Source organism: Dasypus novemcinctus, chromosome 15 (genome assembly GCF_030445035.2).
Source record: "Dasypus novemcinctus isolate mDasNov1 chromosome 15, mDasNov1.1.hap2, whole genome shotgun sequence".
Lineage (NCBI taxonomy): Eukaryota > Metazoa > Chordata > Mammalia > Cingulata > Dasypodidae > Dasypus > Dasypus novemcinctus.
The window spans coordinates 67,895,575-67,912,755 of record NC_080687.1 but is presented as its reverse complement, the minus strand read 5'-3'; positions in this window follow the sequence as shown (position 1 = coordinate 67,912,755).

Genomic DNA, 17,181 nt, shown 5'->3' with positions numbered 1-17,181 from the left:
AATATTTGCCTCATCCATTGAAAAATTGGCTCCCATAAAAACAGGGTTTACCTTCTTTCTCTTATCATGCAGTAGTACATTCCTTAAACAATGAGAGTAGATTTCAATACGTGTTTGTTGAATAAATTGAATAAATTAATGGCTGTTTTCTCTGACGCTGACATTAGCTGGAGCTTCTTTTTATCTTTCCTTGTCTTTTATTCTTCAAAATTAAAGTTTTATTTCAATCATGACTTGTAAAATGTTCAATTTTTCTCTAAATGAATATTGTATGGTATATTGACTGATAATATATTAAAAGGTATAATTACCAATTTGAATTGCACAGGATAATTGATACATGGTGTCTTAGGTGAAACAAACTGTATATATAGTTAAGAATCTTTCTATATTATTGTGATTAGACAAATTACAAAATATGCTATTAAGGAAATATTGAAATTGACTTGTTAGACTGGTAGAATTTTAAAATAGTATATATTTATGATTCTTCATAGCTTTGGAACTACTGTACAACTTTTAACTGTAGTAAAGACATGCTCTCCTTTAGAATGCTCTGGGAATTTTTCCATTAGGATTCAGAAAGTAAAATTAGGCAGAAAACGTGCCCTGAAAATTCTAAGAAAATTGATTTTTTAAAGAATTCAAATTTAAATTCATCACTTAAAATAATTTCAGTGTAACTCACCAAACATTGAAACATTGACTCAATTTCTTCTTGGTCAAAACATCATGCAAGGTAAAGATTTAAATCCTCAGGGAGCTAACAATCTATAGCTACACCTAGTATGTGGTTTTATTAAGATACAGGAATATGCTGATAGGTAAGAAAACAGTTTTTTTTTTTTAATCCATGGTAAACAGTACCTTATAGAAATAATACCTTAAAGAAAAAACTACTTTAATATGATCTTAAAGTGAACACATTAAAAAGATGCATCTTTTGCATGCGTAAAGTAGAGCAATAAACTATCAGTAGACCAGAATTCTGGAAAAATTCAATGTACCTTTTAAATGGAAGGGATGGAAGGTGCTCCTCACAAAACTCTATTAATATGTTCATCTTCAATTTTTATTGTTATGTGAACTTTACTGGTTTTGAATACATAAAAAATGTCTCAAAAATGAGAGTTCTCACTCTTTAAATAAAGTACTTAGCTAAGGTAATTTTAGTAGCCATAAGAATAATACTTTATTTCCCTAAATTGTACAGTTATAGGGTAATAGCTATTTGGTTTACATAAAAATTTTTTTAAGAATGCAAACTATACTATCAATCTGTTTTAGATGTGAAAATTAACAGAGATTAAAAACTTGCCTTTTCTTCCCTGTTGATTTGGAACTTAAGGTTTTTTATCTTTCCAAATTTGCTTATTACTTGGAATTTACACTTTTAAAATAAAATTAATATTGGTATTATAATTTTACTATATGTTAATAAATCACCAATTTATAACACATTTAAATTCAATATTTTACATATATAACTTTCTGGAATGCTGACTGTTTAGTCACACAAATGATATATTTTGACAAACCCATTTTAAATAATTAAATTGGGATACAATTTATTTTTCTGAGGTTTACGTTTCTTTTACTTCTCTGGAGCTTGCAGTTCGTTGTGCTTATTCTTTTCAAAGCTTTCAAATACTTAAGTTTTTATTCCCTCACCCACAAATATATAACATATGTGTTTCTATGATATTTTTAGTTGCTAATTGTGTAACAACTTTTGATAACGACTTTCTAAGAGTTTATTTAAAGCTGCACATGAAAAAATATGACTTTGTAATATGGTCATCTATGTGCATATTATTTACAAAAACCATCATAATGTAAAGAAATATCATTGCCTACTTTTTCTTTCAAATACTCTTCCTTTCTGTATTAATGTGTGTTTCCTAAAATGTCTGAATGAGTAAAATGCTTTATATAAATATTTAGAGAAAGGAAAAAAAAGGTCTTTGAAAATGTAAAAGAAACCTAATAGAGTGTATCTATTAACTGTTATTAACTACATGAAAATGTCCTTTAGTTTTGGAAGTGATTTATTATGATTCTTAGGGATATTTAAATCAAGTAAACTAGAAATTAGTTAGTTTATATACATTTATTTAAATTATGCCTAGCACTGTCTGATAGGTTGAATAATATTTCTACTCTAATCTAATCTCTGAAATTTGTGAATACTTTACCTTATGTATCATAAGAGACTTCACCAATGTGATTAAATTAAAGATCCTGAGATGAGATTATCCTGGATAATTCTGATAGACCCAGTGTAATTACAAAGAACCTTATAAGAGAAAAGCTGATGTGAATGTGGAAGCAGAAAGAAATTTGAAGATGCTATGGTGCTAAGTTTGAAGATGGAAGAAAAGGCCATAAATCAACTAATGCAAGAAATTGGCTCTAAAAGCTGGAAAAGACAAAGAAACAGATTTTTCCCTAGGACCTCTGGATGAAAAGGGAATCTGCCAACACCTTGGTTTTGGCCCAGGGAAACTAATTTTATACATCTCAACTCCAGACCCGTAAGATAATGAATTTGTATTGTGTTAAGCCATTAACTTTGTAGCATATTTTAAAAGCAGTAACATCACAGGCAAGCAAACTGACAAAACCAAGAGTAATACGAAAGGTTTCTAAGTGTGAAAGAAGCTTAAAAAATGAAAATCCAGTATTTAAACATATTTCTAAAATAAATATGTTTTCTGAATCAGAACATGTGTACATGGTTAAACCCCTTCCCCAACATAGAGACTACATCAATTTAATGTAAACTCAAACTAATATAATGGGTGCCAAATAAGTTTTTCAAGAAGTTAATTAGACACTGGAAGTGTTTATAATAAAATCAAGTGATTGACTTTCTTTTAATGACTAGGAAGAAAAAAAATAAGCACCATCACTTACAGGAATTTCCTTTTTACACAGTTTTTCTCTTCTGATGAGGCTACTTCCAGATAGTTATTCTCTCTCACTAGGTCTACAGTTTCATATGTGACATGTCTGTGTTCAGAGCTTGATTTATACTACTCTGTCAGTTTGAAACACTGCCCTTCTATTTCCATGGCCATCACCTATTAAAACTCAATGAGTTCCCAGTTTTATTAGCCTCACTTCTTTCTTGAGTCATATGAATCTATTGAACTATAGACAGTTGTTGAAAATATATAAAGAAAGTACTGCAATTTTCAGATTATAAGAAATTTGGGATTCTCATAAATCATGCTTCTGACTCCCATCACAGGTCTCCTTGTATGTCTATTCTAGTTTCTGCTGATTTCCAAATTCTGGCTCCTTTGGCTGGGTCTGAACTGCCTTTCTTAATAAGGCCTCCACTCCTGTGGATTAAGACTTGTCCTCACTCAAGTTGGCCACATCTAAATGAGAATTCAGAAGATCTTATTCACAAATGAGTCGACATCTTAATTAAAAAGTCATCTTCAAAGTGTCCTTTTAAAAATCAGTTCAGATCTACAGGAAAATGTGGATTGAAAGTTATAACATTTCTGTTACTGGAGTGCATAATTCAGTCACCAGTCAATATCAGATAAAAATCTTGTAGCTCATTCTCAAATACTTTCTTTCAATGAGCCCAGCCTCCCACCGTCCAAGATCAAAGTCAGAATCACTCAGGCATTCAATGTTATAGGCATTTGGGTATGCCATTCTTATCTGGTATAAAAAAGACATCTTAAGCAGAAGCACTTAATACAAGGAAATTTTTATCTTCCTAGCATTTTAATTTCAAATAGATTCTATCAGTAAGTTACATATACATATATATTTAAATAAACATATATTTATTTAAACATATATATATGTATATATATATATTATGTGTGTGTAATGGAAAAATAAAGTTAAATTTAGTAGAGCTTTGGCTTAAATCCTACCTTTTGTTAGCTCTAAATGCTAGCTACTGATACTAAATGCCATTAAATAGTAGTCTTTGTTAACATAAGGTATTGCTGCTTGGTGTTGCATAGTGTTAACAATGCAGACCTTAGTGTCTGACTATTTAGGCACATCTCGATTGTGCCATTTAACAACAGTACGAGTTTGAGCATACTACTAACTCTCAGAATATCAGATTCTGGATCGATAGAATGAGTGTAATAATAACTCATATGTCTGTTGCAAATTGATTTATTTTATATGTCACAAACATAGAACAATGACTGGTATTTAGCTTGAAAAAATAAAACCATAGAAGTGTTATCTATTATTATGAAAAGGCAGGCATCAATATAGCAGAGCAACCTCATTTGGTTGCCTGTACCACTTGAAATTAGGGCCTAAATGCTACATGTTTAATTTACTGCGTGCTTTAGATAGACGTAAGAATTAAAACCACTTCATTGTTATCTTAGTTTTCTCAGTGTGCTATAAAAGATTACTCACACTGTGTGACTTGAAACAACAAAAATTTACTGTCTCAGAGTTCTGGAGGATAGAAGTCCAAAACTGCTGTGTCAGGACTATGCTTTCTTTGAAGTGTGTAGAGATGAATCTGTCCCATGCCTTTTCTAGCTTCTGGTGGTGGCTTCCAGGCCCATCATGACAATCTCCCTTCTCTCTCTGTCTCTCTCTCTAGAGAGAACAACATGGCTGTTCTTATGAGGACATCAGTTATATAAGATTAGGACCCACTTTAATCTAATCTCATCTGAACTAATAACATCATCCGGATAGGATCATATTAAAGGAACCAGGTGTTAAGACTTAAACATACCTATATGGGTGGGGCAGGCAATGAAATCCATAACTCTTATATTTCCATGTTCCTTTGATGCAACTATTTACTTACACGAAAATATTTTAAAATCTCTCCCATAGGATAGATATTATTTCCTTTCTGAAGAAGAAACTAGGAGGAACAAGATTTGAAAACTTAGGAATATTCCAATATGAATTATATTTGAGGAATTCTAAAAGTTTTATTAGTGTGTCATCAATATACAATTCAATATATTAGAATATTATTTTAAGTATATTTCCATTTCATACAATGTCAGAAATTCCCTTTAGAGATTGTTTCTATAAGGAGGGTAATTGACAAAATCTTGGCCCATTTCCTTTTCTTATTCTTAATTTTTAAAATATTTTTATATTGTCCTTCTACCTGAAATAATATGGTTAAGAATTTGAAACGGTTTGTGGACATTGTATCAAAAACATTCAATAAAAATAACAAATAAGGTAGGTTTATTAAATAAATTAAGAATCTCATTTGAGGGTAAGATATTATTTCAAAGTCACCACTAGTGTCAGAGAAGGTAGGTGTTAATCATGAATAACAACAGCAAAAAGAAAAATTACTATTCATAGAGTTAAAAGGAAAAGTCACATATTTACATGCCTGAAAATACCTTCTCATCAACTTATCTACTTTTGGTCAATTATAAATAAATCAACCCTGAACACTTTGTGTGGCAGATGTATCCTGAAGTGACTTAAAATGTGCTTCCTTCTTGGGTGTGAGTGGAACAGACTTGCTTTAATCAGTCAAATATGGCAGAGGTGAAGGAATGTTGCTGCCTTGATTAGGTACATTGTATGTCAAAGACAATGGGATGTCACTTGCATGATTATATTTTCCTTGAGACTCCATTTCAGCAGATTGGTATGAGAGATTCTCCAGCTCACTTTGAAGAAGCAAACAACCATGTTGGGAATTGTCTTTGGAGAAGACTGCTTGAAAGGGAACTGCAGGCAGTCTCTAGGATATGAGGTTATTCTCCAGACTAGACCCCATAAGAGGAGGGGCCTCAGTCATAGGACCCTACGAAAATGAATTCTGCAACAATCCAAATATACTTGGCAGCAGATTCTTCCTTTCCTACTTGAGCCTCCAGCTGAGAGAGTAACATGACCTACACCTTGCAGCATTTTGAGACACTAAGAAGAAGACTCAGGCTGTGTCTGGACTGTTGAGTAAATAACTGTGGGTAGTTTTACGCTGTTAAATTTGTGATAATAAGTTATTCTGCAACAAAAATTACACTTGGCAACTAACAGCCTGCTCAGTTTCATTATTGGCACTATTTATGTTCTCAATATTCATCATTTCATCTTGATTATCATCTTTTGTATTTCTAGAAAATTCCTTCTAGTATTTCATTACCTATTTTCAAGTCTATTAGAATTTACAATTCATTGTTTCCATTCTCTTTTCATCATTCCTAAATCTCTCCAGATTCTCAATTCCCTTTTGCTAACTTTAATTCCATGGCTAATCTGTATAATCCCACACTTAATGTGAAAGTTTGAATTCGGTGAATACCCCCAAAAGATGATGTTTTGAACTAATCCATTCTTGTGGGTGGGAGACCTTTTTGACTGGACTATGTCAGTGAGGTGTGACTCATGTTGAGTCACTACCCTCTTGATGGGTCTTGTATAAATGGAGACACACAGAGAGACACACACAGAAAGAAGAATCTGCCACATTGATCCTGCCATGTGAGAGAGATGACTGCAGGAAAACAGAGATTTCCCAAGAGGTTGAGAGAGATCCTGGAGTCTGGAACCAGCAGAGCACAGAGACATGGAAAGAGACCCCCGAAGGGCTGGGCCCACAGAGCAGCTAAAGGCTGAGGAGATGAGCTCTGCCATATGTCTGATTGCCAAGTGGCAGGACACTAGGATCAATAGTAGCTGACTTTGGTGAGAAAGCATCTCTGATGGTACCCTGATTTGGACATTTCATGGCCTCAGAACTGTAAATTTTTACTCCAAATAAATCCCCTTTATAAAAGCCAACATGCACAAGCAGTGTGCCCAGTAAGGAGAGCCGCCCAGCACAAAAAAAGTGCAGGCTGCCCAGGAGTGGCACCACACAATGGAGAGCTGATGCAGCAAGATGATGCAACAAAAAGAGACACAGATTCCTGGTGCCACTGACAAGAATACAAGCGGATGCAGAAGAACACAAAGCGAATGGACACAGAGAGCAGACAACTGGGGAGGGGGAGTAGGGAAGGGGAAAGAGATAAATAAAAAATAAATCTTAAAAAAAAAAAAAAACCAGCACATATATGGTACTTTGCTTTGGCAGCCTTGTGACAAACTAAGACATGTAACCTCAATTTATTTGAGCCATTATGAATTCACTATGTAGGTCTGTTAAAACTCCAATCCTTAGGTCTGCCACCTGTAAATTAAATCCTCTCTTCAATATATTTCAACTTTTAAAAATAAACTCCATCCATGGCACAGATCAGACAAAAATCCTTGAAGTCATTTTTCACTCTTTACTTGCTCTCACATTACACATCCAATCCATCAAGAAGTCCTGTGGGTTTTACCTTTGAAATATTTCCAAAAGCAGTAGAAATTGCTCCTGATATCTGCAGCCCTAGGTCTTAAGTCTGACTAAATGTCTGCTACAGTGTGGTTTTCCTTATAATGTTTAGAATAAATATGTGATCTCCAAACCATCTCCTTTCTTACCCTGCAGGAACCAAATGAAGGAAGGATCCCCTACTGTGCTGCCTGTGAATGTTTACAGGAAGAGTTGAAGCTACAACAAGCCACCAGTATGGTGCTTGGTTTGGTTTTTAATCAGTCTCCTCTGGATGAGAGAAAGAAGAGATGTTATCATCTCAATAGGACAGCAATACCCACTTCCCATCTGACAGGCAAAGTAGTTGTGGTCCTTGAGGGGCTATGTGCAGAGTTGGCTTAAGGCTCTGGAAGGTCTGAAGGCTGCAGGGTGAAGCCACCAATGTGTGTGCAAAGGGAAAATGAACCCCTAAACCTTGGCCATTGTAAGAGCCATCAGGTACAACACAGGAAGGCAGTGCTGCCTCTGAAGTAAGAAGCCAAAAGATAAAAAGCTTTCCCAGCCATTTCGCACAGACTAGACTCCTTGGGCCTCTGCTGGCTCCAAATTCCCCTTGGGAAGAATATTAAAATCCTTTGTGTTCCTGTAGGGAAAAAAAGCACACACACATACACACAGAAATTCACCTCCTAGTATTTGGTAAACTAAAGTGTCTTTGTTGGTGCTGATTCAATGTACTGTTATGAAACTATCTTGACATTTATGTGCTTTATATACTTGCACTTTAAGTGATTATAAAGTGCTGTCTATAGAGAGATGATCCTTGATCTCCCTCATGTCATCCAACAGAAACAATATGGAAGAAAGGGAAATCGCATCCCTAATTATGAAATTAAGGGAAGCAGGAGTAATAAGGGATGCAATTTATCAATACAGCAGCCCTGCATGGACAGTGAAAAAGGTTTATGAGAGCTGGAAAATGAAAGTGGATTATTATCAGTTCAATTCAGCTGCAACTCCTAGAGTCCTACCTGTTCCAGACAAGGTGACTGCACAGATTGATGGCACATGATATGCTGCCACGGACATCGCCAACACCTTTTCATCTATTCCACTGGTACTTGGGGACAAAAACTAATGCATGTTCATGTGGCATGGTCTCCGAAACACATTTTCAGTGATACCCCAAGGATACTTAAACTTCCCTGCCATTTGCCAGCATGGAGACTTCAGGACTTGGGCAAGAGCCTGTACTTGCTGATGTCAAAATGTTCTACTGTGCAGATTAGGTCCTGTTGCCATATGTTTTTGTTTGCCAGGGCTGCTGTAACGAAGCACAGAGATGAATTGGCTTAAACAACAAAAACACATTGTCTCACAGTTCTGCAGGTTAGAAGTCCAAAATAGAGGTGTAGGCAAGGCCTTGCTTCCTCTTATAAGGGAGAATCTATTTCATGCCTCTGTTGGCTTTGAGTGGCTGATAATTCATGATATTCCCTTGTTTGTGGAGGCAATCTCTGCCTCCACCGAATGGCAATCTTTGTCACTGTATCTCTGTCCAAATTTCTTCTCCTTGTAAGGACAGCAGTTTGGCCTCTTTCATATTCTCCTTTATGGGACTGGAAGTTAAGACTTCATATCATCATGAAGGAATGTATTTAATCTATAACTGTTTACAGGTCAGAGGCCTCAGTCTCAGTTCTGACTACAGCATTTTCTCATGTCATCCTAATGGCTAAATATTAAATCTTAACAAAATATAGGCACCTGTTCACTAAATACAGTGGTTTCTTGTGAACATGTCACAGTTTTACAATGATCAATACTTCTGACAATTTAGAAGAAAGCCTGCTGTCTCTTAGGTCCCCACCACCAAAAGTTAGCTCAATATCTTATAGAATCTGAGCATTGGAAACATGATGTCGCTTCCATGGGCATTTACTTGGTCTTTTATATTGGCTAACCCACAAATCATCATTTTTCATGTAGGACCCAACTAACAGGGTGTGCTAGAAGCTGACCAGTAAATGGTGGTTCGATCTCAGTATTTGAGGGACTAGGAACCTAGTGAGCCTTGTGAGCTACATTTGTCTTAGGCTAATGATTTGACTTGTTGGTGCCACTGGTTAAAGAAGTCAACCTCTAACCAGAGATATACATTGGGATTTTGGACAGGTTGATTCTTTGACACAGACACCAGGTACTCTCCTTTGAAAAGCAACTATTGGCCAGTTACTGGGCTCCCATTGAAACTGAAACACAATGTTTGATCCATGCAAGCCATATGAATCTCTGACCAGATATTGCTGTTTCAAGATGGTTCAATTCAGATGATTCAAAAACTAATGAACAGGGAAGTGGATTTGGCTCAACTGACAGAGTGTCTCCCTACCACATGGGAGGTCCAGGGTTCAAACCCAGGACCTCTTGACCCAAAGAATGAGCTGGCCCATGTGCAGTGCTGATGCCCACCAGGAGTGCCCTGCCATACAGGGCGTCCCCCACATAGGGGAGCCCCACATGCAAGCAGTACACCCTGTAAGGAGAGCTGCCCCTTGCACAAAAAGCACAACATGTCCAGGAGTGGCACTGCACACAGAGAGAGCTGACACAGCAAGATGATGCAACAAAAAAGAGACACAGATCCCTGGTGCCACTGACAATAATGCAAGTGGATATAGACGAATACACAGTGAACAGACATAGAGAGCAGACAATGTGGGGGAAGGATAGAGAAATAGAAAATTAAAATAAAATCTTTAAAAAAAAAACAAATCTAATGAATAAGCAGGGCCCAAAAAATGGCCCAAAATGATGAGCCTGATCTCAATTTTGCATAATTGGGCGACAGCTATCCTTTGATGGGTGGCTGGCAATCCATGATTATCCTTGGTTTGTGGCAGCATAACCCAGTCTCTGCCTCTAGCACACGACCATCTCTCTGTCTCTGTCCAAATTGCCTCTCCTTTTAAGAATATAGTCATAATGCATTAGGACCCAACCTAAATCCAGTTTGGTCTCTTTTGTTATCCAATAACATTTTCAAAGATCCTATTTACAAATAAGTTTACCTTTATAGGAGTGGAAATTAAGACTTGAGCATGTCTTTTCGAGGAATTGTTGATTTGGTTAATTTCAAACATGAAGGTGGCCATTCTGCTACTATTGCTGCTCAACCTCAGTATTTACTATGTAAAACTAAAAACAGTCATGGTTGTCCTGCTCACTGGTTAGAACTCAAGGACATTTTCACATCTCTAGCCAATACTGATAAATATTGATGAACTTCCTTGTCATATTTTTCCTTGCTCTTGACCAGTTGTCAATGATCTAGCTGTTCGGTTTACTACTTGAAAAACTAAAAACTGGCATATTAGAGGCATGCTCTGTGGGGCTACAGATTTTTCCAACAAATTAAGCATGCCAATTGGAAAGTTTAGATATCTCATACTGACCCCCATAGTACGGGTCTATTGTCTAAAGTGACTAAATGGAAGCAAACTGCCGATCAAATCCACACTGCCCAGATCACAGCCATTGCCATCTGGATTCATTATTGCACTCACCTTGGCCGATGCAAGGACTATATATTCCTCATCCAGAGCTACCACTGTATGTAAGAAATGCCAGAATTGTGACTGCTGCCATGTCAGCCTAATTGCCCCATAGGGAAGGAAGATACATGTGACCCATTTCCTCTCCCAGCAAATTGACTACATAGGACTTTTGACCACTCTGGGGATTATTGATGTTGCCTCACCTGCTCTGGTACTTTTTCTGGCTATTCTATCATATTTGTTTTCTATTGCTGTGTAGTAAATTATTACAGACATAGCAGCTGTGAGTCGTAAGTCTTGCTCATGTGTATCTGGGTTATTATTCTGGTGGCAGAATTGAGCTTCTTGTAATTGTATGATTGAAATCCCTGATTCCTTGTTGCCTGTCAGTCAGGGGTGGTTTTCAAGTTCTAGAGGCCATTCCCATTCCTTGATTCAGAGTCACCTCCATTCTCAACCTAACAGCTATAAGCCAAGTCTTTCTCATGCTTTCCATTTCTGAATTTCTGACTTCTAACATCAGCCAGAGAAAACCCATTGATTAGGTCACACAAACCTGGATACTACTCCTATTTTAAATTCCATTGTGCCATATAATAAAACTTATTTTATTATATTAAAACTTATTTATTATCATTGGGATAAAATCCACCATATTTATAGTACCAGAAATTAGACGTAAGGGGGAAGGTGGGGAATCTTAGGTAAAATCCTAAAATTCTGCCTACCACATATCTTACGGTTCCAGTTCAATTCAGCCTCCTCTCACTCTACCTTTGTGGCTCCTAATAATCTATGTCATGTTTTATATTTTCTAGTCTGGCAATCTGTTTACATTGTTGCAAAGGCCACTCAGTCTTAGAACAGTAATCAGAGTAACTGATGGATCCTCCACATTTCTTACCATTACCAGTCATCTGGTATTTTTTACTGTAGAAAAGAAAAGATCTTTTCTAAAAATACCTTGAAAAGATTTGACTCTGCCCCTCCCACCTCCTCCTGATCCACGCAGTTTGTTCAATAAATGTTGTCTTCCCCACAAAGAGATCATCTCCTCTTGGCTACCCCCAGGTAATGCTCAATATGGAAGGGATGTTAGGGTACATGGGTAATATAGATAATGATCACTTGTTTATACAAAATTTAATAAATTTTATGATTACAAATAGGAAAGTATGTATATGATTAACTCATATATTCCATATATTCCATTCAACAATGTAATAGAAATAAGGTTCCCTGTAGTCCTTTGTATTAAGATAAAAATGCATAAACCTGGAGTGTTATCAATTAGAAAATATTATGAGAAATTGCTTCCTGAAATATTCTACCAGAGAAGCACTAGCAAATTATGATTCTTATTTGAAAATATTAATGTATTAGAAAAGGTAATAATCACTGGAAAGATTTATGATTTTTTTCCTCTAATTTCACATTTAGAGAGAATATGTAGTACTTGATATAGTTTGCATGCCAGGACTCTAATAGCTGGGTTATTACAGATACTTTTTTTTTCATTAAGGTAGTGCATAGGAAAGGTGACTTTTTGTATGATGAAGAGATTTGCTTTACATACAATTACTTTTATTTTCATAAGACCATTTTGCTAAAATTATATATTTTGTGGATAATTATTTAAATATTTAATAAATCTATACATAAAGAAAATATTTACAGGTTGATAGTTCATCAATACTGAAGAATAATTTCTACTCTAATAACCTACCTGTACACTATTCATTTAAAATTCTACACCTATGAACACAACTTATTTTTATAATTCAAATACATAATTAAAATAATTATTTTATTTATAGTTAAAATAAAGCAAAATTGTTTAATGAATTACATTTAAATAGAACATATTGTGCATGCTGTTTGCAATAATTCGCAACACAGTTACTTTAGAATTTTAACTCAGCTTTTGAACACATAGCTGTAGAGTTTTTTAAAATAATAATTTTATCTTTTAAAGTAATTGAAAGCATCTGGAATATGAATAAAATCTGATTTATAGATGACTTACAATTCTGGCTCAGTCTCTTGTGAAATAATTACCATCTATTTCCTTTGGTAGATAACATCGTCTATGAAATTCTTGATGCAATAATATTTACAGAGAGGGTAGGAAAATGAATAAATAGAAGCTCCCTGACTAATGGCAGTAACTTTAATGGTAACAATTTAACATTAATAAATACTTTCACTCAAATGATGACACCCATTTTTCCAACAACCTTAAAAGAATAGCAAGGAATCACCTTCATCACACATGGGAAAACTGAGGCTTCTAGAAAGTGAAAGATGTAAAAGCTACAGACTTCCATAGTAGAGTGTTATTTTCATCACATTGTGTAGATACATATGATCACATTAGTGACTTTTAGATTGAGTACATGGCTGAAAGCATACTTAGAGAATCATAGTTTGTAACAATTGTTTCACAGCAATGCAAGGTGTTGCTGGTGGGGTAATATATGGGAGCCCTGTATGATACTACGCCTGCTTTTTAAGTTCACAACTTATTTATATACTTATTATTTATTGATGTATATGAATGGTAAATTTAATATAAAAGATTTTTTAAAATAAAAAAGCTTTTACAGATATGACTAAGTTAAGGATCTTGAGATGGGGAGATTAACCTGGATGCGCCCAATGGAATCACAGAGATCATTAAAAGATAAAAGAGGGACACAGAAAAGCCAGAGGGAGAGAAGGAGATGTGATGACTGAAGCAGAAGTAGAAGTAAAGCGATATTAGGAAAAGTGCCTGAGCCAAGATATGTGGTCACCTTTTTGCAGTTAGAAAAGGCAGGGAATGTATTCTCCAGTACTCCAGAAGAAATGCGGTCCAGCTGGCACCTCGATTTAAGACCAATAAGAAGACCCTTTGTAGATTCCTGATTTCCAGAACTCTAAGATAAAACATTTGTGTTATTTTAAACCACTAAGTTTATAGGTAATTTATTAGAACAGCAATAGGAAACTAACACACACTGGATCCAAATAGAGTAAAATATTTATTAATTTATTTAAAAGCAATAATAGATCTACTACATGTTAAGAGAACATATTTAATGGAAATTATCTATATATCTAAAAATATAATGAAAAGAGTAGTATTCTCCCATGGTTTTGCAATTTTTTCAATGTCTGGCTTAATAAAAGCTTACTTTTTATGTATCTTTAAATGTATTTTGCCAGAGAGGTATTGGCTAACCTAAAGAAAATAATTTTTCAGGCTCTACAGCATTGGAAATTCATATCTGTTTATGTTCATTCTATTTGTCATATATCATATCAGTTGGTATACATGAAAAGATTGCACCTCATATAGATATTTAGTTGGAAAAGAGAATGCATTTGACTAGTGTGCTTAATAATTCAATGGTTTTTATTGCTGTATAAAGTCTTAGGCTGTTTATATACTGTTTATATATGTGAGATTTATATTTTGTGTATTTATTACCTTGAATGCATGGCGAAACTGCAGTACAATTTTGAGTACCATTTGCTGCCACATTTTGTTTTTGCACCATGAATTCAAGCATTAATACAGTGAAAAAAGTAAATAACCTCTTAATATGTTTCTGAAAATGATCCTTGCAGACCTCTTGAAAGAAAACCTCGGGGACCCTTATAGGTCTGTGGACCATACTTTAAAATCATTTTATAATAAAATCTCGTGCACTTTAGATATATGACAACTATTTGTCTAAGGTACACACTCAATTTCTGTGCAATTTCATCAAGAATAATACGAAAGTGGTTGAAACTTTTATTGATTTTTTCGTTGGCTTTTGACTCTGTGGGCAAAAATTATTTATGACCTAATCTATAGTAACTCGATATAAAATGCTGGTTATTGATGCATGTCTCAATTCTAAATATTAATAATATTTTGAGATTCAGGGTTGATAGAACAATCAGAAAAATAAAAGGTAAAAGTCATAGTGGAAAAACAGAGCTATGCCAGCAATCCCTCCATTCATTTTCACTTCTATCTAAATTCCTTGAAATAGTTTTTGCTTACATGTATTTGTAAATTGTTACCTTCATGAGTTGCAAGTCATACCAAAATAAATCTAGTGACTAACTATAGTACTTCAGAAGGAATTTAACACTGTTACTATAGTAAAACCGAAGAAAATTATCCTTAAAATATACTCCAAAATGTGGTTCAAATCTGATATCACCATGTAGCAAGATTTAATTTTTTTAGTAATTTTTACATTCATTTTAAATCAATACGTCTTTGGGTCAATAGAATGGACTAGAAATTTCTCATTCTTGAAATTTCACTTTTAAAAATTATGTTATTGGGAGTCTTTTATTATAAAGGCTGGAAGCTAAAAACAACTGCAATGAAAAAATTTCAAACAAAAATTATCTTGCATTTAGACTATTGTGTAGAAGTTGGGAAATATAATTAGCATTTTGCTTTTGTTAATAATTATTTCTTGAAGTAAAATTCACAAGTATTTCTGGAGTAACATTTACATGGAAATAAAGAGATTGATAAACTAGTCACGATTGTTAAACACCTTAAATTTCAGAACCACCCCAAATATACACTCATAAACTTTGCATTTTAAGTTTCTAAAATATAGGTATCTGTAATCATTGAGTAACAAAGAATCCCAGGACTAAAAAATTTTATTAGTGATTCAGTTTTAAACTATCTGCTTTTCAATTGCTATATAAAACATCTTGAGAGAAACAATATTTAAGATGACTAAGTAAAAGGGATGTAAAAGCAAGGTTGTCATATACTTGAACCATATTTTCATATATTAACTTAATCTTCTCAGAGTCTTCATTTCTCAAGTGCATTTAAGCTCTGCTACTTTAGCATTTATCAGAGGAAACAGAAAATTCCTTATGATATACTGTATTAGTCAACCAAGGGGATGCTGATGCAAAATACCAGGAATCTGTTGGCTTTTATAAAGGTTATTTATTTGGGGTAGAAGTGTACAGTCAACAGGCCCTAAAAAGTCTAGTTCAAAGTTACTTCCTCATCTAAGTCTGTTGCCACGTTTTGAAACAAGATGGCAGGCAATGTCCAAGAGGGTTCAGCCTTCCTTCTTCCTTGTTAAGGCTCTGTGGGCCCAGCTTCTTCCAATCTCAACTGTAGGCTGGCATAAAGCTCAACTCTCTTCCCAGGTCTCACTTCTTCCAGAGTCAGCTGCTCTGTTCTTTCAAACAAGGCCAGTTGTAAACTGTCAGGTGAAGAGCTTGGCTCTCCCCGGGGCTCCAGCATTCAAAACTCAAATCTCTGTGTTCTTTTTTCCTTTTATTTTCTTCCCTGTCTTTGAGCATCCATTAATATAGCCCACAGCTGTAGGCTAACTGTAAGAGGGGACTTATGATGTGGTCAAATGAAAGCCCTAATCTTGATATAATAAAATAAAAATGAAACCCTTGAGTCTAATACTATCTAATATGCCCAGAGAAATGGATCAGTTTATAAACACAATCCAATATCTATTTTTGGAATTCATAAAGAATACCAAACTGCCACACATTTTTTTATAAGAAATGTTCTTGGAATTTTTTATATTATTTTTATATTATTTTCCTCAATCACCACATGAACAATTAGTGATATAAATTAGTACTAAAACAAAACAAATAAAAACAAATAACAGAAATATATATCAATCTTTACATATATATTTATATACATATATATTAAAATTTTGTTTTTTAATAATAGTGAGGATAGAATAATAATAATATTTGATAAATATTGACTTACACCAGACTATACTTTCATACTTTATAATCCTTAAAACAAATTAGGAATTCTTACATGGTAAAAGTGAATCTCAGATGGAGAAACCTTTTAAAAATTGAACTTCTTTGCACTTCTACTTCTAGAAAGAGGAATGTCACATTTAAATTAAATTATGAAAGCAGCTGATGCTTTTATTACCTTCATATTTTATAAGAAACACATTGCTTTTATTCTTTTACAGAAACTTTCTGATCTCTTTATGTGTATATTACCTTATTTAATTTTCATTACTAACTGTAAGGTTAAATGAGGAAACTGCTGCCAACTTGCCCAATATCATATAGCTATGTTAAAGTTGGGATTTAAACCAATATCATCAGCCATTAAGTCCTTCCTCTTAATCATTAAGCAATATTGCATCTGTTATTTTTGTTTATCTTTACTTTGTTTTCATAGGGTACTTTTATTTATATTTTCCTAGGCCAAATTGTTATTTATTTTTTCCTGTATATTGTGTCCTTCCTTCCATTTAATACCTAAATTCAATTATAAATATATTCACTCTAGATGGATAAAGGACAGATAAA